The following is an 18,967-nucleotide window of genomic DNA, read 5'->3' as shown; positions in this document are numbered from 1 at the left end:
ATAATTAGCTCCTGAAAGAAACTCCCTCACTAATCATTGAGCCTAATATATGAAGGTGAAATCTTCTTATTTAGATGGACCCTATGCAAATATTTTTTATTCAACCATGGAACATGGGTGTTACTGGCTGGCCACCATTTACTGCCCATCCCTAGTTAACTAAGGAAAGTTGAGAATCAGCCACAGTGCTGTGGTCCTGTAGCCACATGTAGCCCAGACCAGGCAAGGAGAGCAGATTCCCTTCCCTAAAGGGCATTAGTGAACCAGATGGGTTTTTCCGACAATCAACAATGGTTTCATGGTATTCAGTAGATTCTTAATTCCAGATTTTTGTTTTAAATTCAAATTCCATGATCTGCCGTGGCGCGATTCGAACACGGTTCCCCAGAACATTAGCTGAGTTTCTGAATTAATAGTCTAGTGATAATATCACTAGGCCATATAAAATGTAAAAAGCTGCAAGGGGTAATGTTTTAATTTGCTTTTTATCAGTGGTAGAATTGGTAAGATTATAAAATTCACCACCAAAAAATTGCTGAATGCAAAATTGAACTGTATTAATCCAGATTAACAGGTCTCAGTTACTCATTCAGTTATTCCTTCAGGCTGCCTCTTTGTCTGTGAGTGCGTTGAAAGATTGCAGCTGAAAGCTCCCACCCACCGGCAGTCTGATTCCACTCCCAACAGCACGTGTTACAGTTCCCAATGCTACATATTCAATCTCCTGAATCACTACTTCTGACCTAAAAACAACAAGATGGAACTACCTCGATCAACGGCAGCAATTCATTTTCAAATGCAAGATGGTTTAAGAAAAAAGACAGAAAGTACATTTTGATTAACATTTTAAAACTTGATCGAAATAAATAGGGGGTATAGATACATATTCTTAAGAGACCAATTTAGGCAGAGCAGCTGAGATTTAGAAATGTTAAGAAAAATCATGGAAAGACTATTTTTTAACTGGTTCATAATAAACCACTGAATAAATACATATAAGTACTTGACATTTGGGGAATGACAACAAAATAAACCTGTCACCGCACTGGTAAAATTAACTTCAAATCTGATCAAAGTAAAAAGGTGGAAATTTTATGTTGTGCGTCAATGCTATCATTAATGAAGTAACATTGCTCTATGACAAATTCTTCAGGTTTAGATGACTCATGATCGGATCACACAATTTAGACAAGCAGCTTATAGTCATCTGTAAGCAGATATAGGAAGACCATATTATTCTTTTGACAATTCAAATAACTTTAAGTTATCAATGTAAGTTGAGAGCAAGATAACAAGTAAATATATCCTTGGGCTAGTGGACATTGACCTGGCACATTAGGGAAACAGAACGGAGGATGCGAGTTTGATCATCCCATGTGTTGTGTTCAGAACCAAAATTGCAAGATTGCAGGGGAGTGTCCAGCAAAGCTCAAACACCTTTCACAAAGAGAAGTCTGAAACAACAGAAACTTGCGTACATATAGCACCTTAAATGTAATAAAATATGTCCAGGAACTTCACATGGATAATGTAATAATTTGAGAGCAACTCATTGTGACTTCAAGTTAAGAATGGTTTATTACCACAATATAAATATAAATAAATATTTATATATATATATAAACACACAAGCAAAGGTCAGTCAAAACTAAAGGCACAACTACGCTCAACTTCCTGGCTCCGACTGAGATTCCTCTCTGAACCTGGACGTGGGCCCTTGCTCCAATTTGCTCGGCTTCCTGCCCTTGCTCTCCGTAGGGTCTGGCTCTATCATGTTGCCTTCAAGGATCACTCCCTTAAAGGGGCCACACTACCATACTCCTTCCCCACAACCTCAAAGTTTACCTATGAATGAAACAGAAGGAACGTGATTAAACATCGGCAAGCACAACTCAACAAGACAAGAGGAGGAACCATCAGGAAGATCTAATCACAAATTCAGAGGCTTTCCTGACTCTGAGGTAATATCCCAATCAGGTACTCTGACCTTCAGTGAGTAAGGCATCTGGGCAAGCTGGTGCAATTAATAAACTCATTAGTTGAGGGTCGAGCCCCCCTTCAGTAGCTGTTGTCTCCTCAGTTTCGGCAATCAATGAGTACCCCAGTTCCATACTTATCACAGGGATCCCTGTATCAGCAACTGACAAACTCGAGTCCTCCACAAGACTGCCTGTTGATCCTCAGTATCAACCTCAACTCTCTTTCTCAAATCCATATTTTTTTAGACAACAACCCGGTATTTCTACAATGTAGGAGACTGTGCCAGTTCTTTCCATACTTTTTCCAGGCATCCATGTCAGTCCTGCTGCAACGTCCCTGGCCAGGACTACATCATCAACTTGTAAAACTATATCCTTCTTCCTCGAATCATGGTTTTGCTTCCTGGCACCCTCTCTGCCAAGTCCAGAAGTACTAAATCCAGCTGGGTCTGCAGGCAATGTCCCATCAGTAATTCAGCTGATGTGGCCTCTGTGGTCACATTTGGCATGTTATTGTATGACAGTAAAAAACTTGCTAAACATAAAGACAATGGTCTATTACCTTGCTTTTTCATCGATGATTTGAATGTTTATACAGCTCGTTCTGCTAACCCATTGGAAGCTCGATGATAAGGTGTTGGTGAATACCGTTTGACTTCACAAATTTACAAAATTCCTCTGCTATAAACTCTGTGCCATTGTTTGACACTAAGACTTCTGGGATGTCATGGATGGCAAAATCTGTCTTAACTTATCAATGGTGGCTGTGGCGTTTGTGGTCTTCATTTAATTGGACATCCAACCATCTGGAATGCACATCAACCAAAATGAGAAACGTATGTCCCATGAAGGAGCCTGCAAATCTATGCGTAATCTAGCCCACAGCCTTCCTGGCCATCTCCATGGGTGGCAACAGTGCCTGCTTGGCTTCACAATTTGGGCACTGTGATCATTCTTTTGACTTCTTTATCAATGCCCAACCACCAGACATAACTTTAAGTGAGCGCTTTCATCCTACTTTGTCCTGAGCATGTGTAATGCAACTCCTGTAATAAAAGCATTTAGGTGGCACGATAACATGAACTCCCAAATTAACACGCTGTTATCTCTATTCTATGTTGCTGGTATGGTTCAAGTTGCTTTGACTTATCATATCAGCATCCTTGCATTACCAGCCTCTTAACCTTAGACAGCACTGGGTACAGGATCCAAATCTTTATGTGATTTACTGAAACTGGCAAAGTCTCCATTAAGTGTAATGCCAACACAATTTCTTGTGGTAACTGTGGTGTGGGGAGGGTTTGAAGAAGAGGTAACTGGTTCATTGCATCTACATTTGATATTTGGTTATCTGTTTAAAGGAGTAGCTGTATGCAGTTAGCAATACAGCCCATCTCTGTATCCTCACAGAGACAATTGGTGACACAGGTTTATCTTCTTAGAATCTCTGCAATGCAGAAAAAGACCATTCGGCCCATCAAGTCTGCACCGAACACAATCCCACCCAGGCCCTATCCCATAACGCCATATATTTACTCTTCAAGCCACTGACACAGGGCTCAAGTCAGCATGGCCAATCAACTTAACCTGCACATCTTTGGACTAGGGGAGGAAACTGGAGCACTCGGAGGAAATCCACACAGAGATGGGGAGAATCTGTAAACTCCACACAGACAGTGACCCGAGGTCGGAATTGAACCCGGGTTCCTGGCACTGTTGTTTTAAAGCTGGGAGGAAAGAATTTTAAGTAGATCAATTAAATTGTTAATGTTGTTAGGGTGGCCTATTCTCTGAGCTTTCAGCGTACATGAAGTTCAGGTGCACAGTGTTCTGACAAAGGTTTAATTTGCTTTCAAAAAGACTTATGAGAATTGTATTCTTTTAAAGTGATAATAAACAGAGCCTTTATTATTTTTAATTTTTCATAGAAATAAACTCGTTTTGAAATTGAGGAAGAATCTACTTCATTGGAAATACAATCTAAATGTTATAAATTCAGCTTGAAGTAGCAAATGATTTCTCATTGAAGTATGTAATATTTTACAATAAGTGTTACTGACTTCTTTAATTAATGATTTAAAAGGGTGTTTTGTTACTCCAGAATTAATTACCAAGGTATTTCTGTATAGAATTATAGAATCTCTACAGTGCAGAAGGAGGCACCCCAATCCCACCCAGTCCCTATTCCCGTCACCCCATGCATTTACATAACTAGACCCCCTAACACTAAGGGGCAATTTAGCATGGGCAATCCAGCTAACTGTCACATCTTTAGACTGTGGGAAGAAACCGGAGCACTTGGAAGAAGCCCACACAGACATGGGGAGAATGTTCAAACTCCACACAGACAATGATCCTAGGCCAGAATTGAACCTGGGTCCCTGGCGCTGCAAGGCAGTAGTGCTAACCACTGTGAAACCATGCTTCCCTATGAGATAATCTCATGTAATTTCAGATACATACTGGTTGTGGTATGAAAACAACACAGCTAGCGTTCTTCTGCACTTCTTTTAAGTAAGAAAAATTCCTTGTTGCTAGCAAATTTCCTCTGAAATTTGCTCAAGCAGCAAATTTGACCAAGGGGAAAAAAGGGAAGAAGAAACAAGCATTGATGTCAAATCTAAGCTGTTTGATTGATCCATTACACAGTCACTTTTTCAACCTGAACAATACATTTCTTCAGGCTGACTGTTGTTTCATTTGATTTGATTCATTATTGTCATATAAATTAAGATACAGTGAAAAGTATCATTTTTTTGCATGGTATACAGACAAAACATACTATTCATAGAGTACATAGGGGAGTAGGAAAGGAGAGGGTGCAAAATATGGTGTTGCAGTTACAAATAGGGTGTAGAGAAAAGTTAGTTTAATATACACTAGGTCCATCCAAAAGTCTGATGGCAGCAGGGAAGAAGCAGTGTTTTCAGACTTCTGTATCATTTTCCTGATGATACAAGGTGGAAGAGAGTATGTCCAGGGTGCATAGAGTTCTTGATTATGCTGGCTGCTTTTCTGAGGCAGTGAGAAGTGCAGATGGAGTCAATGGATGGGAGGCCGATTTATGTGATGGTTCCAGCTGCATTCATGACCCTTTGTAGTTTCTTGCGGCCTTGGACAGAGCAGGAGCCATACCAAGCTGTGATACAACCAGAAAAGGATGCATCTGTAAAAGTTATATATTGTCCTACTTTTTGACAGCTGACTTGTCTACTTTTAGAAGGAACAGCCCAAGAGAAGGACATATGATGTAAAATCTATCAGTGAAGATCAGCAGAGTAAAATGCCTTGTGCTATAACAGGTTTTGTCACTCAGACTGCTGACATAGCAGAAGATAAACTGAATAATTATGGGCAGACTGTAAGCTGTTGGTCCTATTTGTTAGATTTGCGAATTAGTTCTCACTGTGTTTCAAGCCCAAACAACTCATATGCGCACTAAGTTTAACGTATGTTACATGTTCTTTTACGGCATGATGATGTCTTGTCAAAGAGCCTTGTTTTCAAATACAATAATTTACAACATTTCCAAATATACACAAACAATTTTTCAGAAGTCTTCGATGCATTGATTGAATCGCTGGCTCAAACATTTAATATCATAGACTAATCTATGAAACAGACTTACACAAATGGTTATTTGAAACTAAAATAATCCCCACTCCTTTTTTATATCACTGTCGTGTGAGACTGCGATTTCCATAGTTCAGGGCATCAATGTTATAAAATTTCCAATCTGTAATCTAACTGGAAATAATTCATTTCATATTTATGATGTATGTAACTTGTTGCAGTGATGTGTTTTTTTTTCTAACTTTTATGCAGCCTTCCATTCTGATCCCTGCTGTTACTCAGAGTTCTGCAGTCTTTCCTCTTGCCTTCCCACCTTCCCAAGCAGATCCGCTCTCTATGTGGTCTCCCCCACTGCCCGCCACCCCCCACCTCCCCTCCCCCTAGCAGCAATGGTCTTTGTTGTGACCATTTATCTGTCTCTGACCACCAACAGCTCTGAAACGTCTCTGCCAGAATGTTTTTTTCTCCCCAGCTGCTCCATGAAGACAGAAACAAATAGAAAAGGCAGAATCAGATAAGGGAGAGAAAACAAGATGACAGAATGTAGACAAAAAGCAAAAAACAGGCATGTATAAAGGCAGAAACAATATTGATTTGAATGTATTATAGTCTGACTGCACACTTATAATAAAAATGAGTCCTGTTATGTTCTTTATTTTCATCCACAATAATGCTGTCATGTGGCTTTTGTGGGCTTTTTTCCAATTCCTGTTTCCTCTCCAGTAAGCCCCAGTGAAAACACCCTTGTAATGTGAAATGAATGATGGATATATTCATTCCCACACAAATTACATGGTAATGTTGTGTATGGACCACTGACTATAGGTGGTACAAGAGCTATTACTGCACAATATCAGCAAAATAGGAAAATCACATCCCAGCAACTGTAAATAAAGCAACTTTAATACCACTTATTCCACCTCACTTACACAACAACATAATAACAAGTGGGGCAGCTTTTTATTGACACAAGATCCATGCATTACAAAGCCACCTTTTGTCTAATAATACACCTTAGAACATGTTCCAACTGTTCAAAATAATTTGTCACAATTATGGCCTCAGAAGGCAGTACTGGATGAATCCCTGAACATTTATGAAAACCAATAAAATCTTTATATCCTTTCTATTCACTTTACCAATATAATCTATGATGTGGAGATGCTGGCATTGGACTGGGGTGGGCACATGAGAAGTCTCACAATTTAAGGTTAACTTAAGGCGAAAGTTCAACAGGTTTATGTGATAGCACGAGTTTTCGGAGCTGAGGACTTTAACCTGGTGTTGTGAGACTTCTACAGTGCCCAATCTAATCTATGGTGTATTTGCAAGTCACAACTTGCAGTGATATACTACTGGGGACGGTGCAGTGGCACAATGGTTATCACTGCTGCCTTAGAGCTCTGGGAACCTGGATTCGATTCTCGGCTTGGGTCACTGTCTGTGCGAAGTCTGCACATCCTCCCCTTGTCTGTGTGGATTTCCTCTGGGTGCTCCAGTTTCCTCCCACACTCCAAAAATGTGTGGGTTAGCTGCTAAATTGTGCCTTGGTGTCCTGGGATGCCTAGGTTAGTGTTATAAATATGTAGGATTATGGGGATAGGGCCTGAGTGGAATTGTTGTTGGTAAAGACTCAATGGGCCAAATGGTCTCCTTCTGCACTGTAGGGTTTCTAAGATTCTAGTATTTTTGTCAGGGACACATCTCAGACCCAGTTTTCAAATGTATTATTTCTTTTGGATCCAATTAAAATTCTTGTGGGAAGATAAGTGAAGAGGTCCAATACACAATATATCAGGGGCGGAAGTCATGGAGCAGGCTACATCCCTGCACAATGGAAATAAGTGCACGCAAGGCTATAATAGTTCAAAACTATGCGCTATTATTTCAGAGGATTTTTAAAATTTATTTTGTTCAAATACAACAGAGTTGAGAAACTAAATTTATATGATTGATTATTGAATGTATATAAGTAAGCTGACTTTGCAAAACGTAAAGGATTCGAGCCAGAATGCTTTTCTCATATGTAATAATTCCTTAATTTTGATGCTCATTTACTATTGCTTTTTGGTCCTACTTCAATGTTATTTAAAAGTAAAGGCACTTGACATTATTAATACATCAAAATGGAAATATGTATTCCTGAAATTTCAGGATCAACAGGAGAACATTTCAGTAAGCCTGGGTGGAATTCTACCATCCAGGGACTAAATCCCGTGGCACGAGCGGGAATGAGGAGTCTTTCCTGTTGTGGAGGCTAAATTTTCCTGCCCCAACCCCATTAATTATGCAGCTAGTGTTTTGCGCCAAATTCCATGGCAGAGCAGGCCTGATGACGTGCAGTCTGCCATCCTAGCCAGGCACCAGATTAAAAAGGCACCCAACATGACTGATCCACTGTTGAAGAAAGAAGGTGGATCTCCAGGAACTTTCTAAGGTGGGAAAATAGATCCACCTGTAGATGCTGCCCTGTGATCTTCTAGGGTCCAGGGTTGCTGGCAACCTTCATGTGAACTCTGGAGGCAGTACCCTAGACATTTTTCAGACAAGAACCAACATCTGCACGCCAACTATTCCAAATGTGTTTTACACTGGTATGTTTTCACGCTAGCGCCATGGAAAATCAGACATGTTGCGGAGGGGCAGTGGTCGGGCAGCCTCTACATGGCTTTCGTGGAATGCAAATGAATTTCACAATGGTCCCCAGCAGGTTTCCTGATCTGTCACGGTGGGTGTCAGAGGAAGATCCTTCAGTAAATTCATGGCAAAATCAAATGAATGTCAGGTTCTCCCAATGAATTCCATTCCCCCCTCAATCCACCATTGACCCACCAGCGGTGGTTTGGGAGAATTCCACCTTTCCTTGTCTCAATTTCAGAGCTGAAAGATAGGGTGCAATTCTCCCCAAAAATTTCTAAATGTCAAAATTGTGGCAAAACTGGAGTAATTTACCTTGTTTTCTTCAGTGGGAGTGTAGAAATTCCTACACTCTGTGCAATGCAGAGGCAACCAGCGTGAATATCATTAGATTCCAGGGAGTGAGGCCAATTCCCACTCAGGAGCCTGAAACCAGCAGGCCTCTGCGCATGCACAGTGGCCCCAAACTGCTTTGCTGACCAGCTCGATCGCTGGCCAGCCTGGGGCCCCTGCAATGCTGCCCCCCACCCCGCCCGCAACTTTCCGATGGCCTGATCGGGACCCCGCGTCCCAGTCCACACCGCCTTGCCCCAGTCTTCAGCCCCCACTCCTCCAGCAATGATGATACCCCCACCAGACAAACCTCCCCTCCTGGCAGATTCCACCCCCGTGCCCTCCCCACCGCTGACCACCTCTCCCCCCAACATGCAGAGTGGCAGTGGGACTGCCTACCCCCATCGATCACCTCCAAGGCCTCTCCCTCAGTAGGTCCTGTCCCCTCAATGGCACTGCCCCTGGCCCAGGCAGCACCTTGGCACTGCCCACTAGGTATGGAAGAGGGCCAGGGGGCACAAGCTCACACTGTCAAGGTGCCCATGCCCAAGCGGTACCATCCTCCCCACTGCCTACCCTCCTGGGGGTCCTGATTGCCCCCTTTTCACTCCAGCAGGGTCATCCCACTAGTTTCCCAAAACTGGGGAGATACTGTAATCCCTTGTGGAGTGAAATACTCCTGGCAGGGTGGGAGATGCTAGCGGGCCTGGAGAAATCAGGCCCCAGCCCGTTAATCACAATAAAATAACATTAAAATAAATTGTAAAGTGCTTACCTCGTGTTCTTGTGGTTTCCAGCGCAAATCAGACAGCGCTGGAAATCTGACAATGGAAGATGTGTGCGCAGCAGGAATGCCCACACGAATCCGGCGTGTGCCTGGACACACAATTCTCCCCTCACGCCGCACTGGAAAATTTGCACGACAGGTTGGAAGAATCGCCCTAATCATAATCTTTGTATTTATCTTTGGTACATATAGGCCAAGCAAGACAAAACCATGGCACATTATATATTTGAAATTTTCATGTACTATGCTTTAAGACAAGTTATTGTCAACTGGGATTCTTTACATTAGCTTTAACTTAATAGAACTGTAGAGATTGAGGTACAATATTGATAAGGAATGAAAACAAAGCTACAAAAATATTTATCAGACAAGAAGAATTTCTGATTGGGATATTTTGGCTATAATAAAAAAAAAGTAAGAAATTGGAAAACCTCCCTCTGTAGCCTTGTGAAGGGTCAAATGAAGCTAAGGATATATTAATGGTGCTGAATTGAAATCACTTGTACACATTCATCATTGTTGGCAAGATGGGCGGCACAGTGGCACAGTGGCTATCACTGCTGCCTCACAGTGCCAGGGGCCAGGGTTCGACTCCCGGCTTGGGTCACTGTCTGTGCAAAGTCTGCACATTCTTAGTGTTTGCGTAGGTTTCCTCTGGGTTTCCAGTTTCTTCCCACAGTCCAAAAGACATGCTATTTAGGAGCATTGGCCATGCTAAATTCTCCATCAGTGTAGCCGAACTGGCACCGGATTAGGGGATTTTCACTTCATTGCAGTGTTTACGTAATCTACCTGTGACACTATAAACTTAAACCATTCTGTGAGCCAATCTGTTTCCACCATCTCCACCCTGGTATTGTAGATTTTATAAAGGTAAAGTCGCCATTGTCCCAGATATTGTGCTCCTCTTTCAGGGGAGAACTGACTGGTGGTGATTTAATCTGAAGGTCACCACACCTCAAGCAAGAGGCAAGGTTGCAAAGGCAGAACCTCGATGAATAATTTCAGTCTGTATGGGAATTGAACCTGTGCTGTTGGTGTTCATCTACATCATGGACCAGCTATCCAGCCAACTGAGCTAAACTGACTCCCAACTAACAGGAGAAAAGGGTGCTGACTGGTTGGCAAGTCAATTCTAATCAGTGATCAAATCAAACACCATGATCGGAATTTTCCAACCGTTCACACCGGTGGGACTTTCCCATTCCATCTGATTTCACTGCAGCAGGAGCATGGCGTGAATCGATGGTAAAATTGCGCTCAGTGTTTCTTCAGTTGTTTGTAATCGCTAAAACACGGACCATATTCAACCAGCCTGTGCTTGCAAATCAAAACAAAACGTTTACTGTTAGATGTAATTCAATGGTTGGACAGTACTTGCTAAATAATACTTGAGAGCACTAATAGCTACAATAACATTTCAGATGGTCAGTTGAGCTCATGATGTGTCTTGTTTATGTTTGCTAGAAGCAACATTTGTTCATATACTGGGACCCACTCTCTACAAACATAAGGAATATGTTCAAGCCTTGCATGTTTTTTGAATTATCCAGGGGCTTGGGAAAACAATAATTCCCAATTGATGGCAAAGAGTCAACTTTTAATAATTTATTTATTCCATCAAAGGATGTGGGCATCACTGGCTCTGCCAACATTTATTGCCCTTGAGTGGTGAGCCGCTGCCTTAAAACTCTGCAGTCTATGTTCTGTAGGAACACCCACTGTGCTGTTTAGGACTGAGTTCCAGCATTTTTACCCAGCAACAGTGAAGGATCAGCAATGGAGGGGAACTTGCATGTGGTGGTGTTCCCATGCATCTGCTGTCCCTGTCCTTCCAGGTGCAGAAGTTGCAAGTTTGGAAGACGCTGTTCAAGGAACCTTGGTAAATTGCTGCAGTGCTTCTTGTGGTTCAGGCTTGTCCAACTTGCTCACACAAGGGGCACATTTCAATTATTTTCTCACTTAAAAGGCTGATGAGCAAATTTTGAAAAGATAAAAAGTTGAGACATGAGGCAAAGCAGCAATTTGCTGACCAAAAATAAAGCAATATCAAAGCAATAACTTGATCATTTAAAAAAATGGAAATTAATAAAGATGACTGTTAGAGTGTGGGAGGGACAGAGTGTCTGTGTCTAGTTCATTCCCAGTCTTAGGGTGCTCACTCACTCACCCATACCCACTGTGTGAGTGGATGCACATCTTGGACAGAATTTTCCTGTCCCACCCGCCATTGGAATTATAGCGGGCAGGATAAAGATCATGCAAAGGTCATTGACTTTGGGTGGGATTGTCGGGCCTTGGGGGCAAGTGTGGCCAGAAAATATCGTCCATTAAATGTGAGGGTGAGTGAGAGCCCTAAGATTAGGAATGAGTCTTTCACACACACACACACACACACACACACACACACACACACACACACACACACACACACACACACACACACACACACACACACACTCTCTCTCCCCCTCATGCGCACACACACTCTCTCTACGTAATGCACACACACACACATATTCATATACACACATCCCCCCTCTCTCTCTCAAATACACACTCCCTCCCTCACACACACATGCACATACACATACACACACACACACACACATACCCCCCTCTCTCTCATACACACACAAACACTCTTTCTATCTAATACACGCACACAGATATTTATACACACACATCCCCCCCCTCTCTCTTTCAAACATACACTCTCCCTCTCTCATATACTCACACACACACACACACACACACACACACACACATGCGCGCGCACGTGCGCACACATAGGGCATGATTTTCTGACCTTGCTTTGCCTGGAGCAGATTGCACTGATCCCAGTGAACAGCATGTGGGCCTAAGACTCAGTTCAGCACTCAGCACCAAGCAGCTTACAATCATCCCAGCGCCTTTCTACTGGCACAAACCAGATCGCATCCAGAAAAGACGCAAGGCCGATTTTTATGAGTTTTTTTTAAGGTATTGAAATATCATAATAAAGTGTGGTTCATTATAGATGTTGTTCCTTTTGGCTTTGGGACTTTGACTAGGATTCCTTGTGCGGACTCTTCTCATGAAGTTTCCTTTGGGATTCAGTCTGCTGGTAGGATCATTAGTTTCCCCAGCAAGCAGGGGGGTGCGGTGTGAATGCTGATCCAAAATTTTCACAATGCCCCCCCTCCTGCCACTTCATGCTGATCTATTCAACGCACTCAAAGTATAACTCCCATCAAGATGGCCAATCTGGAAAGACCCTCCCACACAGGGCTTCAATGCAAATTCCACTTGGACAGATGAATGAGAACCATTGGACATGATAAGCAAGTGAGCAATTCTTCCGATCCTTCTCACAATCACCACTAGCTCAATTTCAGTTTTTAGCAGCTGGTCTTGCAACTGTGATGTAGAAACATAGAAACATAGAACGGTACAGCACAGTACAGGCTCTTTGGCCCTCAATGTTGTGCCGAGCGATGTCTGAACCACAGATCAAGCTTTCCCACTCCCTATTTTTTCTGGTGTGTTCTATGTGCCTATCTAATAACTGCTTGAAAGGTCCTAAAGTGTCTGACTCCACTATCAGGGCAGGTAGTGCATTCTGCACCCCAACCACTCTCTCAGTAAAGAATCTACCTTGGACATCCCTCCTATATCTCCCACCATGAACCTTATAGTTATGCCCCCTAGTAACAGCTACATCCACCCGAGGGAGAGTCTCTACACATCTATTCCATCTATCCCCCTCATCATCTTATAAACTTCTATTAAGTCACTTCTCATCCTCTAAAGAGAGCTCCCTCAACCTTTCCTCACCAAACCAAGCAGTATCCTGGTAAATTTCCTCGGCACTTGCTTCAATGCTTCCAAATCTTTCTTCTACTGAGGTGACCAGAATTGCGCACAATATTCCAAATGTGGCCTTACCAGGGTCCTGTATAGTTGCAGCATAACCCGACGGCTCTTAAACTCAAACCCCCTGTTCATAAACGCTAACACATTATAAGCCTTCTTCACGGCTCTATCCACTTGAGTAGCAACTTTCAGAGAATTGTGGATATGAATCCCAAGATCTCTCTGTTTCTCCACATTCCTCAGAACCCTGCCGTTGACCCTGTAATTCTTATTCAAGTTTGTCCTACCAAAATGAATCTTCTCGTACTTATCAGGGTTAAACTCCATCTGCCACTTCTCTGCCCAGCTCTGCATCCTATAAATGTCTCTTTGCAGCCTACAACAGCCCTCCACCTCATCCAATACTCTACCAATCTTGGTGTCATCAACAAGTTTACTAACTCATCCTTAGGCCCCCTCTTCCAAGTCATTGATAAAAACCACAAATAGCTGAGGACCCAGCACTAATCCGTGTGGTACGCTGCTGGTAACTGGCCTCCAGTCTGAAAATTTTCCCTCCATCACCACCCTCTGTCTTTATGAGATAGCCAGTTACTTATCCAATTGGCCAAATTTCCTTCTATCCCACACCTCCTTACTTTCTTCATGAGCCTACCAAGGGGAACCTATCAAACGTTTTTCTAAAATCCATGTATATGACATCAACTGCTCTACCTTTGTCCACACACTTAGTTACCTCCTCAAAGAATTCAATCAGATTTGTGAGGCAGGACTTAGCCTTCATGAAACTGTGCTGACAATCCCGGATTAAGCTGCATCTTTCCAAATGGTCATAAATCCTATCCCTCAGGACCCTTTCCATTAACTTACTGAGCACTGAGGTAAGACTAACTGGCCTATAATTGCCAGGGGTCATTCCTATTTTCTTTCTTGAAGAGAAGAACAACATTCGCCACTCTCCAGTCCTCTGGCACAATCTCCGTGGACAGTGAGGACCCAAAGATCTAAGCTAAAGACTCCGCAATCTCATCCCTTGCCTCCCAAAGTATCCTAGGATGTATCCCATCTGGCCCAGGGACTTATCGACTCTCAGGTTTTTCAAAATTGCTAATATATCTTCCCTCAGAATATCTACCTTCTCCATCCTATCAGCATGTATCACTCTCTCATCCTCAAAAACATGGCCCGTCTCCTTAGTGAACACGGAAAAAAGTATTCATTCAACGCCTCACCTATCTCTTAAAAGCCTTTGGGTTTTTCTTTATCCGACCTGCCAAGGACTTCTCATGCACCCTCCCCAGCTCTCCTAAGCCCTTTTTTTAACTTATTCCTAGCTACCTTGTAACCCTCAAGCAACCCAACTAAACCTTGTTTTTTCATCCTTACATAAGCTTCCTTTCTCCTCTTGGCAAGACAATCAACCATCTTTGTGAACCATAGTTCCCTCACTCAGCCGTTTCCTCCCTGCCTGACAGGGACATACCTATCAAGGACACGCAGTATTTGTTCCTTGAACAAGCTCCACTTTTCGTTTGTGCCTTTACCTGACAGTTTCTGCTCCCATCTTATGTTCCCTAATTCTTGCCTAATCGCATCATAATTATCCCTGCCGCAATTATAAACCTTGCCCTGTCATGTGACCCTATCCCTCTCCATTGGAATAATGAAGGACACCGAATTGTGGTCACCATCTCCAAAGTGCTCTCCCACAAACAAACCTAACACTTGGCCCGGTTCATTGCCCAGTACCAAACCCAATGTGGCCCCGCTTCTTGTCAGCTTATCCACATATTGCGTCAGGAAACCTTCCTGCACACACTGTACCACCAGACTGATCTCACCAGTGTTTGAATCCCTTAAAGCTGAGTCACACATACCTATCAGGATGCATGTATCTATGCTGATGCTGTGCATGGGATGAGGGTGTAATGCTGTACCCTCTGAGACTCTGTTCTCCACCTTAGAGATTAGCAAAGGTTCCCAGACCTTGTGGATGCTGCTGCCAATGTTTGTCATATGAGGGAAACAAAGACAAGCTGAATACAGGATATCATCATCATTTCAGATGAGATTAAAGAGATAAACATCCTGACAACACACACACATCAGGAGATAGTAGGCACATTTGAACCTGAGGCAACAGTCCTTCCTGAACTGTGCAAGTCTCCAGAGTAGGGCAATACAGTGGCACAGTGGTTAGCACTGCTGCCTCACAGTGTCAGGGACCTGGGTTCAATTCCAACCTTGGGTGTCTCTCTGTGTGGAATTTGCACATTCTCATTGTGTCTGTGTGGGTTTTGTCCAGGTGGTCCGGTTTCCTCTCACAATCCTGAGATGTGTGAATTAGGTTGATTGGCCATGTTAAATTCACCTTAGTGTCAGGGAGGTCTAGGGTAGTAAATACATGGGTTAACAGGGATAGACCCTGGGTTGCATCGTTGTTGGTACACGCACAATGGGCCTAATAGTCTCCTTCTCCACTGTAAGTTTTCTATGATTCTATGTTTGAGTCAGCCTCTCCAGTTTCCAAGACAGCTTGTGCACCTCTCTTTAAGCACAGTTTGAAGGAGAAAGCAATGCACCCAGGAAATCTCACCACATTGGGACCTTCCCCCAACCTTGCTTTTGCCAAAGGAATGGTTCTAGTGATTGGCCTTTAAGTCGAGGTCTTTCTCCTCTAGCAGGGTGAGGATGACCAGATTGGGCTCACTGCCTCTATTACTGGCCCTTTTCCTGTCATTGCGCACTCTCTTCTCCTGGAAATGTAGAAGAACGTTGCAATGACTATGCTGTACTGCAATCATGCCTTTAGTTGCATGGTCATACGTTGTCAGGGCCAACATCAATGCTCCTTGCCAAGCTAACAGGTGTTGCCATGCAGAGAGGCATGATCACATCATCCCACTTACTGCACTTGGGAAATACAACAGGTAACTCCACATCTGAGCCACTTCACTCCATCACACCTTTTCATATAGGTCTATCTCTGTAATGCCTGCACGGTCATCCTGACGGATTGCCCTTTCCCTGCAACACAGCCAGGTTCTCTGGCTGACTCTACAGCTACTCACCTCTGCTGTGACTTCCATCCAGGCTGGTTTTGACTGGATGGAAAGTTTCATCTTCCCATCTTTTAGCATGAGGACCTCCTGCCTGGAGGAGGGCACACAGGGAGTCATCTTCAAACCATGGGGCCTAACTCCTGGCTAGTTGATGGGTCCATTCGGCCCTTCATATATGGAGAGACGTAGAGAGTTATACAACTGAATTGAATCTTCTCACAAAGACTTGCTATTCCAAAGGGGAATGGGCCAGGTGTATTCAAGTGTCCTTTCCTCTCTGGAAAGGGACATGAATGATTCACTACCAGTGCAAGAGTTTTCCATATTTAAAACCAAGCTCTTACCTCCTGCAATAGTTCACAGGATTTAATGTCTTGGGGTTGGGTGGGGGGGTAGTGGTGGTGGGGAGTGGAGAACTTCAGCCTGCAAAATCTGTTTTCCAGCACAGCTGCCATAGTTCCATACCTGGGATGCCTTTAAATGGGTGGCTGTGACCAACATCCAGTTCACTGTCTGCTCCTTGTATCCTGTCTTTACCCCCAGTTGACTTGCTGCCCATTCTAGCACTGGGTTATTCAGCTGCTTCTCTCAGGTAGCCATTAATGGGATAAAAGATACATTATCAGTGTCTTTCAAAGATGGAGGCAGGAACTGGTGATCCACCCACCTCCAGGTCAGACTCCGATCCACTGCCCAGCAGCAGAAAATCCATCCCCTGAAATACAAAGGTACCCCCGACTGCTTTTCATCTGTGGGGAAGGCAGTTTACTTGTAACATTAGTGGTCCAGTGACCCAGACTAACACTTCAGAGAAATCAGTTCAAATCTCACTATGACAACTGGGCAATTTACACTCAACTAGTTAATAAATCTGGGATAAAGTGCTAGTCTCATTAATAATGATCACAAAAATACCAGATTGTTATAAAAGCACATTTGTTTACCAATGTCCTTGAGGAGAGGAAATCTTCTGCTCTCACCAAGTCTGGTCAAAACGTGTGACTTCAAACCCACAGCAATGTGTTCAACTCTTACTGCCTTCTGAAATGGCCGAGCAAGCCAATCAGTTCTAACAAACCATTACAGAAAGGTTTCATAAGAATAAAATTGGGTAAGCCACCCGGCATCGGCCTCGGCATTAGAACTAGCAAGGACACACCTGTCCCTGTCAGCCCTGCCAAATTCTCCAAACATCTGGAGATATGAGCCAAAATTGGCAGAGCTGTCCCACAGGTGAGTCACACTCATTGAATCATACCTTATAGTCAACTTCTTGGACAAGGAGTCCTAATGCATGGTGAACAGATTCACCATGAGTGTAGCCCAGTGATATACAGTTGGGAGGGAATAGTTGTGATAGTGTACTGGGCAGGAGTCCATCAATATTAACTCTGGATCCCATGAAGTCTCATGGTGTCAGGATAAATTATTCTTACTGTCAGAGAGGACTAGGATAGAAAATACATGAGTTAACACAGATAGAGTCTGGGTTGCATTGTTGTCAGCACGTGCATCATGAGCCGAATAGTCTTCTTCTCCACTGTAGGGATTCTATGAATCTATGATTGAGTCAAAAGCCAACAATGCCACCTTCTCAACAGCCTCTCCAGTTTCCAAGACAATCTCTTGGTGTCAGGATAAACACAGGGTTTGAACCTATAACCTTCCAACTCGGGGATGAGTGAGCCATCAACTGAACCACAGCTGACACCAAGTAAAAGAAGCTTACCTTAGACCAATGATATGGATAGATTTAATGCTGATACTGGAAAATTAGAAAAAATTGTTTGCTTTTCACTACTTGATAACTCTCACTTTGTATGCATAAATTTCCACTCCTTTTAACTCTAGGATTACAGCCATGGTAAGCTACGTAACCTTTTCTTGCCATTTCTTTAAAAGTAAAGTTAAAGTTTATTTATTTGTCAGAAGTAGGCTTACATTAAAACTGCAATAAAGTTACTGTGAAAATCCCCTAGTTGTCACACTCCAGCACCTTTTCCGGTACACTGAGGGGGAAATTAGCATGGTCAATGCACCTAACCAGCATGTCTTTCAGACTGTGGAAGGAAACTGGAGCACCCAGTGGAAACCCATGGAGACGTGGGGAGAATGTGCAGATCCACACAGACAGTGACCCAAGCCAGGAATCGAACCCAGGTCCCTGGCACTGTGTGACAGCAATGCTAACCACTGTGCTACCATGACGTCCTATGTGACTTCTTTCATTCATTGCATTAAGATGCCAGAGGAGTCACATTGGGATCTTTGAATGGAGAGAAAACACTTTCACAAAAGACAGTCCTTGGCTGCTCAGCCCGTGGTCCCAGATCCTTGGTGGGTAAATGGTAGAATTTCTGGTCCTGCAGTTTTTGCCCCTTTGACCTTGTCATTTACAAACATGCACCAATTTGGGAATAAGTCCATGCAACTGGTGGCCAGTCATTCTAGAATGCATGGCATAATCTGGAATTACATGACATTATCCTTTCTGATTTGCAGCCCAAATTGCAATGCCTGGCACACGACCAATACCAATTCTTCATCAAAGCAAATTACAATTTTAGAAACCGCATACTTAAAACAAAGAAAAAGATGAAACAGGTAATTGTCACATTGGCATGTGATGCGCTGAATTACAACTTACAGGACAGTCCAAAGCACAGCATTGCATTGAGACCAACTTGACCCTGGTTGTAACAAATTGCATTTATTTCCATTCATGTTTGCAGCTACAGTTT

Source organism: Carcharhinus amblyrhynchos, chromosome 3, assembly GCF_965287045.1.
Source record: "Carcharhinus amblyrhynchos chromosome 3, sCarAmb.v2.hapA, whole genome shotgun sequence".
Taxonomy (NCBI): domain Eukaryota; kingdom Metazoa; phylum Chordata; class Chondrichthyes; order Carcharhiniformes; family Carcharhinidae; genus Carcharhinus; species Carcharhinus amblyrhynchos.
Note: the sequence above shows the minus strand (reverse complement) of the source record.